Source organism: Oncorhynchus kisutch, unplaced genomic scaffold (genome assembly GCF_002021735.2).
Source record: "Oncorhynchus kisutch isolate 150728-3 unplaced genomic scaffold, Okis_V2 scaffold3145, whole genome shotgun sequence".
Classification (NCBI taxonomy): Eukaryota; Metazoa; Chordata; class Actinopteri; order Salmoniformes; family Salmonidae; genus Oncorhynchus; species Oncorhynchus kisutch.
The window spans coordinates 4,140-18,290 of NW_022265090.1; the positions used below are offsets into that span (position 1 = coordinate 4,140).

The following is a 14,151-nucleotide window of genomic DNA, read 5'->3' on the forward strand; positions in this document are numbered from 1 at the left end:
AATACGAGCAATGGACATTAGACCGGTGGAAATCTTTCCTTTGGTCTGGTGAGTCCAAATTTGAGATTTTTTGTTCAATCCATCATGTCTTTGTGAGACGCAGATAAGGTGAACGGCTGATATCCGCAGGTGTGGTTCCCACAGTGAAGCATGGAGGAGGAGGTGTTATGGTGTGGGGGTGCTTTGCTGGTGACACTGCCTGTGATTTATTTAGAATTCAAGGAGCGATACGCCATCCCATCTGCACTTAGTGGAACTATCATTTGTTTTTCAACAGGACAATAACCTTTGGGCTTTTTGACCAAGAAGCCGAAGGGCTTTTTGACCAAGAAGGAGAGTGATGGAGTGCTGACCAATAACCATCTGCTAACCATGTGACCAATAACATCTGCTAACCATGTGTATGTGACCAATAACATCTGATTTGAAATATGTGTTATTTCATAGTTTTGATTTAAAATATATTTTGATTTGGTTACTACATGATTCCATATGTGTTATTTCATAGTGTTGATGTCTTCACTATTATTCTACAATGTAGAAAATAGTAAAAAATAAAGAAAAACCCTTGAATGAGTAGATGTGTCCAAACTGTTGACTGGTACTGTATATACACTGACACTCCAACACACACACACACACACACACACACACACACACACACACACACACACACACACACACACACACACACACACACACACACACACACAGATCATTACATCATGCCTGCCGTATCATTCAGTAGTCATTTACAACACGAACCAGAGTTATCTTTTACCTGTGTGTAGTTTTAATGACTCAGCATAGAGAGGAAGCCATTGTTGTTCCTTAGAACTACAAACATGGAGGAGATATGATAGAACAGAACTACAAACATGGAGGAGAGAGGTCTAGACAGATCCTACAGAGGGACAGGATCACCAGGAGCTTGGCACATACAATACATGAGACAACTCTTTACACACACACACACACACACACACACACACACACACACACACACACTCACACACACACCTGACCAGTTTCCTCTTTTGTCTTATTTAACAATAAATCTTTCAAGTTCTGCAAACTCATTGTCAAATCAAATTATTCAAACAAACAAACAAATAACAACTAATGTTAGAGAGACTCAAGAACGTACATTTGGTTCTAAGGCAATATAAGTGCTGTCAAAACCCAACGTTGTCAGGACGTTTTCAGAAGAACGTTGTCAGAACGTTGTCAGAACGTTGTCAGAACGTTGTCTCTCAGTTTGTATAAAGTTTGTCTGAACGTTGTCAGAATGTTTTCTGTCAGGACATTGTCAAACCTCAAAAATGGTCAGAACGTTGTCAGCACCGTAAGTTGTCTGGCCGTTGTCTGAAGGTCGTCTCTCGGTTTGTATGAGGTTTGTTTGAAACGTTGTCTGAACATTGTCTGAACAGGAAGTTGTCAGAAAGTTATCAGGATGTTGTCTCTCAGTTTGTATAATGTTGCCTCAGCGTTACCTCATGCTTCTCTCAGTCAGTCAGCCAGTCAGTCAGTCAGTCAGCCAGTCCATCAGTGAATCAGTTAGCCAGTCAGTCAGCCTGCCAAACAGCCAGTAAAACAGTCAGCCAGCCAATCAGACAGTCAGTCAGCCAGTCAATCAGACAGTCAGTCAGCCAGTCAATCAGTCAACCAGCCAATCAGACAGTCAGTCAGACAGTCAGTCAGCCAGTCAATCAGTCAACCAGCCAATCAGACAGTCAGTCAGCCAGTCAATCAGTCAACCAGCCAATCAGACAGTCAGTCAGCCAGTCAATCAGTCAACCAGCCAATCAGACAGTCAGTCAGTTAGCCAGTAAAATAGTCAGCCAGTCACTCAGTCAAATAGTCAGCGACTCAGTCAGCCAAACAGCCAGTCAGTTAGTTAGTCACTCCAGTTCCAGTATTAAATCCAGTTCCTGTTCACACTCCAGTTTCAGAATTTAATCCAGTTTCAGTATTTAATCCAGTTTCAGTATTTAATCCAGTTTCAGTATTTAAGACTGTTTCAGTATTTAATCCAGTTTCAGTATTTAATCCAGTTTCAGAATTTAATCCAGTTTCCGTATTTAATCCAGTTTCAGTATTTAATCCAGTTTCAGTATTTAATCCAGTTTCAGTGTTGAATCCAGTTTCCGTATTTAATCCAGTTTCCGTATTTAATCCAGTTTCAGTATTTAATCCAGTTTCAGTATTTAATCCAGTTTCAGTATTTAATCCAGTTTCAGTATTTAATCCAGTTTCAGTATTTAATCCAGTTTCAGTATTTAATCCAGTTCCCGTCCTTAAAACAGTTCCATTAATCCTGTTACAGTGTGAAGCTGTGATCCAGTCTCTCTTCACATGTAGTCCTCAGAGTTCTAGAAGCTCCCCTGTTAAGAGACGGACTGATCAGTCCTCCCCCTCTCTCCTCTGGTTCTCACCCACACTCACTCCTCTCTTCAAAACAGTGTGTGTGTGTGTGTGTTTGTGTGTGTGTGTGTGTTTGTGTGTGTGTGTGTGTTTGTGTGTGTGTGTGTGTATTTGGCGCCTGTCAGTCAGAGGAGAAAAGGGGCCTGTGGTTGTCTTGTCGGCACAGTGAGGCTAGGGGTCGGGGTGTTGTGACATCACTTCCTGGTGTGAAGGTTCTGCTGGAACTGGGTGCTGATGTAGCGGATGTGGAACCCCTTCTTACTGATGGTGTCGTCGCTATGGAAACGGATCAACACCGCGTCACCCGCGGAGTAGATCTCCTCTCTGGGCTAGGGAGGGAGGGCGAGAGATGACAGAGGATGAGAGGGAGAGAGATGAGAGAAAGAGAGAGAGAGAGAGAGAGAGAGACAGATAGAGGGATCAGAGAGAGAGAAAGAGACAGAGATGAGAGAGATATGACAGATCAATCAGAGAGAGAGAGGGATGACAGAGAGAGGTAATGTAGAGGTGAGAAGATGAAGGATAGAGATAATAACAGTAGATGAATACATACAGTAGAGTTGGACTTTTCTTAAAGAATTCACTATTTCTTCTAAAATAAATAAAAAACATTATCAACATTTTCAACATTGCAACAAATAAAGCTACCCGGAGCTAGTTCTTGGTTACACTGCCTATAGCCAAGATAACTGACAACAAATACTGGTAACCAGGGCTAGTTCCTGGTTACACTGCCTATAGCCAAGATAACTGACAACAAATACTGGTAACCAGGGCTAGTTCTTGGTTACACTGCCTATAGCCAAGATAACTGACAACAAATACTGGTAACCAGGGCTAGTTCTTGGTTACACTGCCTATAGCCAAGATAACTGACAACAAATACTGGTAACCAGGGCTAGTTCCTGGTTACACTGCCTACAGCCAAGATAACTGACAACAAATACTGGTAACCAGGGCTAGTTCCTGGTTACCCCTGCCTACGGCCAAGATAACTGACAACAAATACTGGTAACCAGGGCTAGTTCCTGGTTACACTGCCTATAGCCAAGATAACTGACAACAAATACTGGTAACCAGGGCTAGTTCCTGGTTACACTGCCTATAGCCAAGATAACTGACAACAAATACTGGTAACCAGGGCTAGTTCTTGATTACCCTGCCTATAGCCAAGATAACTGACAACAAATACTGGTAACCAGGGCTAGTTCTTGGTTACACTGCCTATAGCCAAGATAACTGACAACAAATACTGGTAACCAGGGCTGGTTCCTGGTTACACTGCCTATAGCCAAGATAACTGACAACAAATACTGGTAACCAGGGCTAGTTCCTGGTTACACTGCCTATAGCCAAGATAACTGACAACAAATACTGGTAACCAGGGCTAGTTCCTGGTTACACTGCCTATAGCCAAGATAACTGACAAAAAATACTGGTAACCAGGGCTAGTTCTTGGTTACCCTGCCTATAGCCAAGATAACTGACAACAAATACTGGTAACCAGGGCTAGTTCTTGATTACCCTGCCTATAGCCAAGATAACTGACAACAAATACTGGTAACCAGGGCTAGTTCTTGGTTACACTGCCTATAGCCAAGATAACTGACAACAAATACTGGTAACCAGGGCTAGTTCTTGGTTACCCTGCCTATAGCCAAGATAACTGACAACAAATACTGGTAACCAGGGCTAGTTCCTGGTTACCCTGCCTACGGCCAAGATAACTGACAACAAATACTGGTAACCAGGACTAGTTCATGGTTACCCTGCCTACGGCCAAGATAACTGACAACAAATACTGGTAACCAGGGCTAGTTCCTGGTTACCCTGCCTACGGCCAAGATGACTGACAACAAATACTGGTAACCAGGGCTAGTTCCTGGTTACCCTGCCTACGGCCAAGATAACTGACAACAAATACTGGTAACCAGGGCTAGTTCATGGTTACCCTGCCTACGGCCAAGATAACTGACAACAAATACTGGTAACCAGGACTAGTTCATGGTTACCCTGCCTACAGCCAAGATAACTGACAACAAATACTGGTAACCAGGGCTAGTTCCTGGTTACCCTGCCTATGGCCAAGATAACTGACAACAAATACTGGTAACCAGGGCTAGTTCCTGGTTACACTTGCCTATGGCCAAGATAACTGACAACAAATACTGGTAACCAGGGCTAGTTCCTGGTTACCCTGCCTATGGCCAAGATGACTGACAACAAATACTGGTAACCAGGGCTAGTTCCTGGTTACCCTGCCTATGGCCAAGATAACTTCAATAGCATTCAATGACACCTCTCCCATCTACCCCCCCCCCCCCATCCTTACCACAGAACCACAGAACCGTCCAGTCTGTGTGAGTTAGAGTCATTATGTATGTGATACCCCCCCCAGAACCACAGAACCGTCCCAGTCTGTGTGAGTTAGAGTCATTATGTATGTGATACCCCTCCTTACCCCAGAACCACAGAACCGTCCCAGTCTGTGTGAGTTAGAGTCATTATGTATGTGATACCCCCCCCAGAACCACAGAACCGTCCCAGTCTGTGTGAGTTAGAGTCATTATGTATGTGATACCCCTCCTTACCCCAGAACCACAGAACCGTCCCAGTCTGTGTGAGTTAGAGTCATTATGTATGTGATACCCCCCCCCAGAACCACAGAACCGTCCCAGTCTGTGTGAGTTAGAGTCATTATGTATGTGATACCCCTCCTTACCCCAGAACCACAGAACCGTCCCAGTCTGTGTGAGTTAGAGTCATTATGTATGTGATACCCCCCCCCAGAACCACAGAACCGTCCCAGTCTGTGTGAGTTAGAGTCATTATGTATGTGATACCCCTCCTTACCCCAGAACCACAGAACCGTCCCAGTCTGTGTGAGTTAGAGTCATTATGTATGTGATACCCCCCCAGAACCACAGAACCGTCCCAGTCTGTGTGAGTTAGAGTCATTATGTATGTGATACCCCTCCTTACCCCAGAACCACAGAACCGTCCCAGTCTGTGTGAGTTAGAGTCATAACCATCGTACAGCTCTATGTAGTCATAACCACAGTCCGCCTCCTCCTCCACCTCGAAGGTCGTAAAGGTCAACTCTATACCGTAACCCTCCTCTGACGTCACCAACCACTCACAGTCCGTATGGCCTGGAGAGAAGAGGAAAACAAAGAGGAGACGAGTGTACAGTAGAGTAGAGTAGAGTAGAGTAGAGTAGAGTAGAGTAGAGTAGAGTAGAACAGAGTAGAGTAGAGTGGAGTAGAGTAGAGTAAAATAGAGTAGAGTAAGTAGAGTAAAATAGAGTAGAGTAGAGTAAAATAGAGTAGAGTAAAATAGAGTAGAGTAGAGTGGAGTAGAGTAGAGTAAAATAGAGTAGAGTAAGTAGAGTAAAATAGAGTAGAGTGGAGTAGAGTAGAGTAAAATAGAGTAGAGTAAGTAGAGTAAAATAGAGTAGAGTGGAGTAGAGTAGAGTAAAATAGAGTAGAGTAGAAGAAAATAGAGTAGAACAGAGGAGAGTAAAATAGAGTAGAGTATAGTAGAGGAAAATAGAGTACAGTAGAGTAGAGTAAAATAAGGTAGAACAGAGGAGAGTAAAATAGAGTAGAGTAGAATAGAATAGAGTAGAGTGGAGTAGAGTAGAGTAAAATAGAGTAGAGTAAGTAGAGTAAAATAGAGTAGAGTGGAGTAGAGTAGAGTAAAATAGAGTAGAGTAAGTAGAGTAAAATAGAGTAGAGTGGAGTAGAGTAGAGTAAAATAGAGTAGAGTAAGTAGAGTAAAATAGAGTAGAGTAGAATAGAGTAGAGTAAAATAGAGTAGAGTAGAAGAAAATAGAGTAGAACAGAGGAGAGTAAAATAGAGTAGAGTATAGTAGAGTAAAATAGAGTACAGTAGAGTAGAGTAAAATAGAGTAGAACAGAGGAGAGTAAAATAGAGTAGAGTAGAATAGAATAGAGTAGAGTGGAGTAGAGTAGAGTAAAATAGAGTAGAGTGGAGTAGAGTAGAGTAAAATAGAGTAGAGTAAGTAGAGTAAAATAGAGTAGAGTGGAGTAGAGTAGAGTAAAATAGAGTAGAGTAAGTAGAGTAAAATAGAGTAGAGTGGAGTAGAGTAGAGTAAAATAGAGTAGAGTAGAAGAAAATAGAGTAGAACAGAGGAGAGTAAAATAGAGTAGAGTATAGTAGAGTAAAATAGAGTACAGTAGAGTAGAGTAAAATAGAGTAGAACAGAGGAGAGTAAAATAGAGTAGAGTAGAATAGAATAGAGTAGAGTGGAGTAAAATAGAGTGGAATAGAGTAGAGTAGAATAGAGTACAGTAGAATAGAGGAGAGTAAAATAGAGTAGAGTAGAGTATAATAAAATAGAGTAGAGTAGAATAGAATAGAGTAGAACAGAGGAGAGTAAAATAGAGTAGAGTAGAGTAAAATAGAGTATAACAGAGGAGAGTAAAATAGAGTAGAACAGAGGAGAGTAAAACAGAGTAGAGTAGAATAAAATAGAATCGAGTATAGTAGAGTAGAATAGAGTCGAGTAGATAAAATAGAGTAGAACAGAGGAGAGTAAAATAGAGTAGAGTAGAGTAAAATAGAGTAGAACCGAGGAGAGTAAAATAGAGTAGAACAGTGAGTAAAATAGAGTAGAGTAGAATAGAACAAATAGAGTAGAGTAGAGTAAAATAGAGTAGAACAGAGGAGAGTAAAATAGAGTAGAGTAGAAATAATAAAATAGAATAGAGTAGAATAGAATAGAGTAAAATAGAGTAGAATAGAGAACAGTAGAATAGAGGAGAGTAAAATAGAGTAGAGTAGAGTATAATAAAATAGAGTAGAGTAGAGTAGAATAGAATAGAGTAGAACAGAGGAGAGTAAAATAGAGTAGAGTAGAGTAAAATAGAGTAGAACAGAGGAGAGTAAAATAGAGTAGAGTCAAATAGAGTAGAGTAGAGTCGAGTAGTGTAAATAGAGTAGAACAGAGGAGAGTAAAATAGAGTAGAGTAGAATGAAATAGAATAGAGTAGAGTAGAATAGACTCGAGTAGATAAAATAGAGTAGAACAGAGGAGAGTAAAATAGAGTAGAGTAGAATGAAATAGAATAGAGTAGAGTAGAATAGACTCGAGTAGATAAAATAGAGTAGAACAGAGGAGAGTAAAATAGAGTAGAGTAGAGTAGAACAAAAATAGAATAGAGTAGAGTAGAGTAAAATAGAGTAGAACAGAGGAGAGTAAAATAGAGTAGAGTAGAGTAGAACAAAATAGAATAGAGTAGAGTAAAATAGAATAGAATAGAGTAGAGTAGAGTAAAATAGAGTAGAACAGAGGAGAGTAAAATAGAGTAGAGTAAAATAGAGTAAAACAGAGTAGAGTAAAACAGAGTAGAATAGAGTAGAGTAGAGTAGAGTAGAGTAGAATAGAATAGAGTAGAGTAGAAAAGATACAAACAGAAAACAATAGAAATTAAATTAATAGAAAAACCATCATCCTGACAAGTGTAAATGTTCCTTTGGATTGACAGCTGTGACATCATACACACCATAAAATTACAACCACAACAGTATATACAGTGTGTAGTCGTCCTACAGAGTGTGTGTGTGTGTGTGTGTGTGTATACCAGGGTAGTTGTTATCTCCAAACTGGGGAGTGTGAGTAAAGGTTCTTCTGACGAGTCTCTGCCTTCAACCTCCCTCCACACTCTAGAAGAGGGGAGAGACAGACAGGGACATTTAGAGAGTGAAACTAACCTCCCTCCACACTCTAGAAGAGGAGAGAGACAGACAGGGACATTTAGAGAGTGAAACTAACCTCCCTCCACACTCTAGAAGAGGAGAGAGACAGACAGGGACATTTAGAGAGTGAAACTAACCTCCCTTCACACTCTAGAAGAGGAGAGAGACAGACAGGGACATTTAGAGAGTGAAACTAACCTCCCTCCACACTCTAGAAGAGGAGAGAGACAGACAGGGACATTTAGAGAGTGAAACTAACCTCCCTCCACACTCTAGAAGAGGGGAGAGACAGACAGGGACATTTAGAGAGTGAAACTAACCTCCCTCCACACTCTAGAAGAGGAGAGAGACAGACAGGGACATTTAGAGAGTGAAACTAACCTCCCTCCACACTCTAGAAGAGGAGAGAGACAGACAGGGACATTTAGAGAGTGAACTAACCTCCCTCCACACTCTAGAAGAGGAGAGAGACAGACAGGGACATTTAGAGAGTGAAACTAACCTCCCTCCACACTCTAGAAGAGGAGAGAGACAGACAGGGACATTTAGAGAGTGAAACTAACCTCCCTCCACACTCTAGAAGAGGAGAGAGACAGACAGGGACATTTAGAGAGTGAAACTAACCTCCCTCCACACTCTAGAAGAGGGGAGAGACAGACAGGGACATTTAGAGAGTGAAACTAACCTCCCTCCACACTCTAGAAGAGGAGAGAAGACAGACAGGGACAATTTAGAGAGTGAAACTAACCTCCCTCCACACTCTAGAAGAGGAGAGGGACAGACAGGGACATTTAGAGAGTGAAACTAAACTCCCTCCACACTCTAGAAGAGGAGAGAGACAGACAGGGACATTTAGAGAGTGAAACTAACCTCCCTCCACACTCTAGAAGAGGGGAGAGACAGACAGGGACATTTAGAGAGTGAAACTAACCTCCCTCCACACTCTAGAAGAGGAGAGAGACAGACAGGGACATTTAGAGAGTGAAACTAACCTCCCTCCACACTCTAGAAGAGGAGAGAGACAGACAGGGGACATTTAGAGAGTGAAACTAACCTCCCTCCACACTCTAGAAGAGGAGAGAGACAGACAGGGACATTTAGAGAGTGAAACTAACCTCCACACTCTAGAAGAGGAGAGAGACAGACAGGGACATTTAGAGAGTGAAACTAACCTCCCTCCACACTCTAGAAGAGGAGAGAGACAGACAGGGACATTTAGAGAGTGAAACTAACCTCCCTCCACACTCTAGAAGAGGAGAGAGACAGACAGGGACATTTACACGTTGGTTCAGGCTAAATAAACAAATATAGACCAAGATATAGATAACTATTTTTGTTGTTGTTGCATGTTCTGGTATTCACCACTAGAGGGGGGCAGTGGACTGCTTTACCTTCACTGGACACTGGCAAGTAGAACTTCCTGTCTAGTTACTACAATATGATCATCACTGGACACTGGCAGGTAGAACTTACTGTCTAGTTACAATATGTTCATCACTGGACACTGTACAGGTAGAACTTACTGTCTAGCTACTACAATATGATCATCACTGGACACTGGCAGGTAGAACTTACTGTCTAGTTACTACAATATGATCATCACTGGACACTGACAGGTAGAACTTACTGTCTAGTTACAATATGTTCATCACTGGACACTGGCAGGTAGAACTTACTGTCTAGTTACAATATGATCATCACTGGACACTGGCAGGTAGAACTTACTGTCTAGTTACTACAATATGATCATCACTGGACACTGACAGGTAGAACTTACTGTCTAGTTACAATATGTTCATCACTGGACACTGGCAGGTAGAACTTACTGTCTAGTTACAATATGATCATCACTGGACACTGGCAGGTAGAACTTACTGTCTAGTTACTACAATATGATCATCAACTGGACACTGACAGGTAGAACTTACTGTCTAGTTACAATATGATCATCACTGGACACTGGCAGGTAGAACTTACTGTCTAGTTACTACAATATGATCATCACTGGACACTGGCAGGTACAACTTACTGTCTAGTTACTACAATATGATCATCACTGGACACTGGCAGGTAGAACTTACTGTCTAGTGACTACAATATGATCATCACTGGACACTGGCAGGTAGAACTTACTGTCTAGTTACAATATGATCATCACTGGACACTGGCAGGTACAACTTACTGTCTAGTGACTACAATATGATCATCACTGGACACTGACAGGTAGAACTTACTGTCTAGTTACTACAATATGATCATCACTGACAGGTAGAACTTACTGTCTAGTTACTACAATATGATCATCACTGGACACTGGCAGGTAGAACTTACTGTCTAGTTACAATATGATCATCACTGGACACTGGCGGGTAGAACTTACTGTCTAGTTACACAATATGATCATCACTGGACACTGGCAGGTAGAACTTACTGTCTAGTTACTACAATATGATCATCTCTGGACACTGGCAGGTAGAAACTTACTGTCTAGTTACAATATGATCATCACTGGACACTGGCAGGTAGAACTTACTGTCTAGTGACTACAATATGATCATCACTGGACACTGGCAGGTAGAACTTACTGTCTAGTTACAATATGATCATCACTGGGACACTGGCAGGTACAACTTACTGTCTAGTGACTACAATATGATCATCACTGGACACTGACAGGTAGAACTTACTGTCTAGTTACTACAATATGATCATCACTGACAGGTAGAACTTACTGTCTAGTTACTACAATATGATCATCACTGGACACTGGCAGGTAAAACTTACTGTCTAGTTACAATATGATCATCACTGGACACTGGCAGGTAGAACTTACTGTCTAGTTACTACAATATGATCATCTCTGGACACTGACAGGTAGAACTTACTGTCTAGTTACAATATGTTCATCACTGGACACTGGCAGGTAGAACTTACTGTCTAGTTACAATATGATCATCACTGGACACTGGCAGGTAGAACTTAGAGGTAGAGAGAGAGAGAGAGAGAGAGAGAGAGAGAGAGAGAGAGAGAGAGAGAGAGAGAGAGAGAGAGAGAGAGACCCCATCTAGTCCATACCAGTGGAGTGTGTGGCCTGGAATCCTTTCCTCTGAACCGAGGCGTCAGAGATGAAACGCAGGTACATCTTGTTACCCGTGGAGACCAACGGTTCCGGAATCTTACTGCCACACAGCCGACCCAAGATGGCCGCTGAGTCACCCTCCCCGTCAAAGGCCTCCAGGTGATCATAGGCACACTCCTGATGCTGCTCGATCTCAAATTCATTAAATGACTGGAGAAAGAGGGGGGAGAAAGAGGGAGAGAGAGAGAGAGAACAGCGAGAGGAGGGAAGGGGAGAGACAGAGAGAAAGAGACAGAGAGAGAAAGAGAGGGAGAGAGAGAGAGAGAGGAGAGAGAGAGAGGAGAGAGAAGAGATAGGATGGAGGGGGAGAGAGAGAAAGGGAGAGAGAGAGAGAGAGAGGAGAGAGAGAGAGAGAGAGGGGAGAGGGAGAGAGAGAGAGAGAGAGAGAGAAAGATTGTGTAATGCTTACTGTTAATTTGTATTGTTTATTTCACTTGTGTATATTATCTATATCACTTTGCTTTGGCAATGTTAACACATGTTTCCCATGACAATAAAGCCCGTGAATTGAATTGAGAGAGAGAGACAGAGAGCGAGAGAGAGACCAGAGAGACAGAGAGACAGAGAGACAGAGAGACAGAGAGACAGAGAGAGAGTGTGTGGTCCTAAACTGAAACCTGACGAAGAGACAGATTTATTAGCATGACATCATCTGTCCTGAAAACCAGACACACACACACACGACAAAAGACACACAGACAACACAGACAGATCTGCTCTGCTTCAAGGCCTCATTGTTCCACATGAAAACCCACACCATTCCAGCTGTAATCCAGTGGCCTGGTAAATAATTAAACGACAGACAGACGTGTTTCACCAGTCTGACTCTGTGACCAGGTGTGTGTGTTCCTCACCAGTCTGACTCTGTGACCAGGTGTGTGTGTTCCTCACCAGTCTGACTCTGTGACCAGGTGTGTGTGTTCCTCACCAGTCTGACTCTGTGACCAGGTGTGTGTATTCCTCACCAGTCTGACTCTGTGACCAGGTGTGTGTGTTCCTCACCAGTCTGACTCTGTGACCAGGTGTGTGTGTTCCTCGCCAGTCTGACTCTGTGACCAGGTGTGTGTATTCCTCACCAGTCTGACTCTGTGTCCAGGTGTAGTGGTGATGTCCCAGGTACATTCCTTCCTACTGGGATATTTATCAGGCCAGTTGGGGCTGTTCATGGTCCCGCTGGGGCTGTGGACCTTATGCTTACACTCAGCTACCACACACTCACACAACACACACACACACACACACACACACCACACACACCAACACACACACACACACACACACACAGGCACGCGCACACATGTGCAGCGCAACCAGGCACACACAAACTCGTAAGCACACACACACATACAGGAAGTCAGGGGGTCAGGGCCGGAGAGGAAGAGGAAATGAAGCAGCAGGAAGGAGAGTACGGAGGAGAGAACGATGAGAGAAAGGGAGAGAGACGGAGGAGAGAGGGAGGAGAGACGGAGGAGAGACGGGAGAGAGAGGGAGGAAGAGGGAGGAGAGATGGAGGAGAGAGTGAGGAGATAGAGGGAGGAGAGACGAGGAGAGAGTTGAGGAGAGAGGGATGAGAGAGGGAGGAGAGAGGGAGGAGAGACGAGGAGAGAGGGAACGAGGAGAGAGGGAGGAGAGAGGAGGAGAACGGAGGAGAGAGGGAGGAGAGAGAGGAGAAGAGGAGAGAGTGAGAGAGAGTGAGGAGAGAGGGAGGAGAGAGGGAGGAGAGAGGGAGGAGAGGGAGGAGAGAGTGAGGAAGAGGGAGGAGAGAGGAGGAGAGAGTGAGGAGAGAGTGAGGAAGAGGGGGTGAGGGGGGGGGGGGAGGAGAGAGGGGAGAGGAAGAGGGAGGAGAAGGAGGAGAGAGTGAGGAGAGAGGAGGGGAGAGGGAGGAGGAGGGGGAGAGACGGAGGAGAGAGGAGGAGAGAGGGAGAGAGAGGGGGAGGGACGGAGGAGAGACGGAGAGAGACGGAGGAGAGAGGGAGAGAAGGGAGGAGAGAGTGAGGAGAGAGGGAGGAGAGAGGGAGGAGAGAGGGAGGAGAGAGTGAGGAGAGGAAGGAGGAGGAGGAGAGAGGGAGGAGAGAGAGGAGAGACGGAGGAGAGAGGGAGGAGAGACGGAGGAGAGAGGGAGGAGAGAGTGAGGAGAGAGGGAGGAGAGAGTGAGGAGAGAGGGAGGAGAGAGGGAGGAGAGACGGAGGAGAGAGGGAGGAGAGACGGAGGAGAGACGGAGGAGAGACGGAGGAGAGACGGAGGAGAGACGGAGGAGAGAGGGAGGCGAGAGGGAAGAGAGACGGAGGATAGAGGGAGGAGAGAGGAGGAGAGACTGGAGGAGAGACGGAGGAGAGACGGAGGAGAGACGGAGGAGAGACGGAGGAGAGAGAGGGAGGAGAGAGGGAGCAGAGACGGAGGAGAGACGGAGGAGAGACGGAGAAGAGAGGGAGGAGAGACGGGGAGAGAGGGAGGAGAGACGAGGAGAGACGAGGAGAGACGGGATAGAGGGAGGAGAAGGAAAGAGAGGGCAGATTGTTCCTTCATTATTCAACAGCAAACAATCACAGTCTCATGTCTCCTTTCAGACAGCATTTTAGGTTTTCACATGGTAGTGGGTCAGTGTGAGGGGTGTGTGTTCACACACACACAAACACACAGACACCACACACAAAAACACTCACTCACCACACACACACTCACTCACACACACACTCACACACACACACACACACAAAACACTCCACACAACACTTACACACATTCACTTTGAAGCCTTGGGGCCACCAGATGTTGAAACCAGAGTCTGTTTATGAAAAACAGAGGGACTGGGCTGTGTGTGGTGTGTGTGTGTGTGTGTGTGTGTGTGTGTGTGTGTGTACCAGTGT

At 44.2% G+C, this 14,151-nt stretch overlaps 1 pseudogene; it reads right to left on the minus strand.

Moving 5' to 3' along the window:
* Positions 1 to 770: 770 nt before the first annotated feature.
* LOC116371373 (dorsal-ventral patterning tolloid-like protein 1) lies at positions 771 to 12,488 on the minus strand (annotated as a pseudogene).
* Positions 12,489 to 14,151: the final 1,663 nt, after the last annotated feature.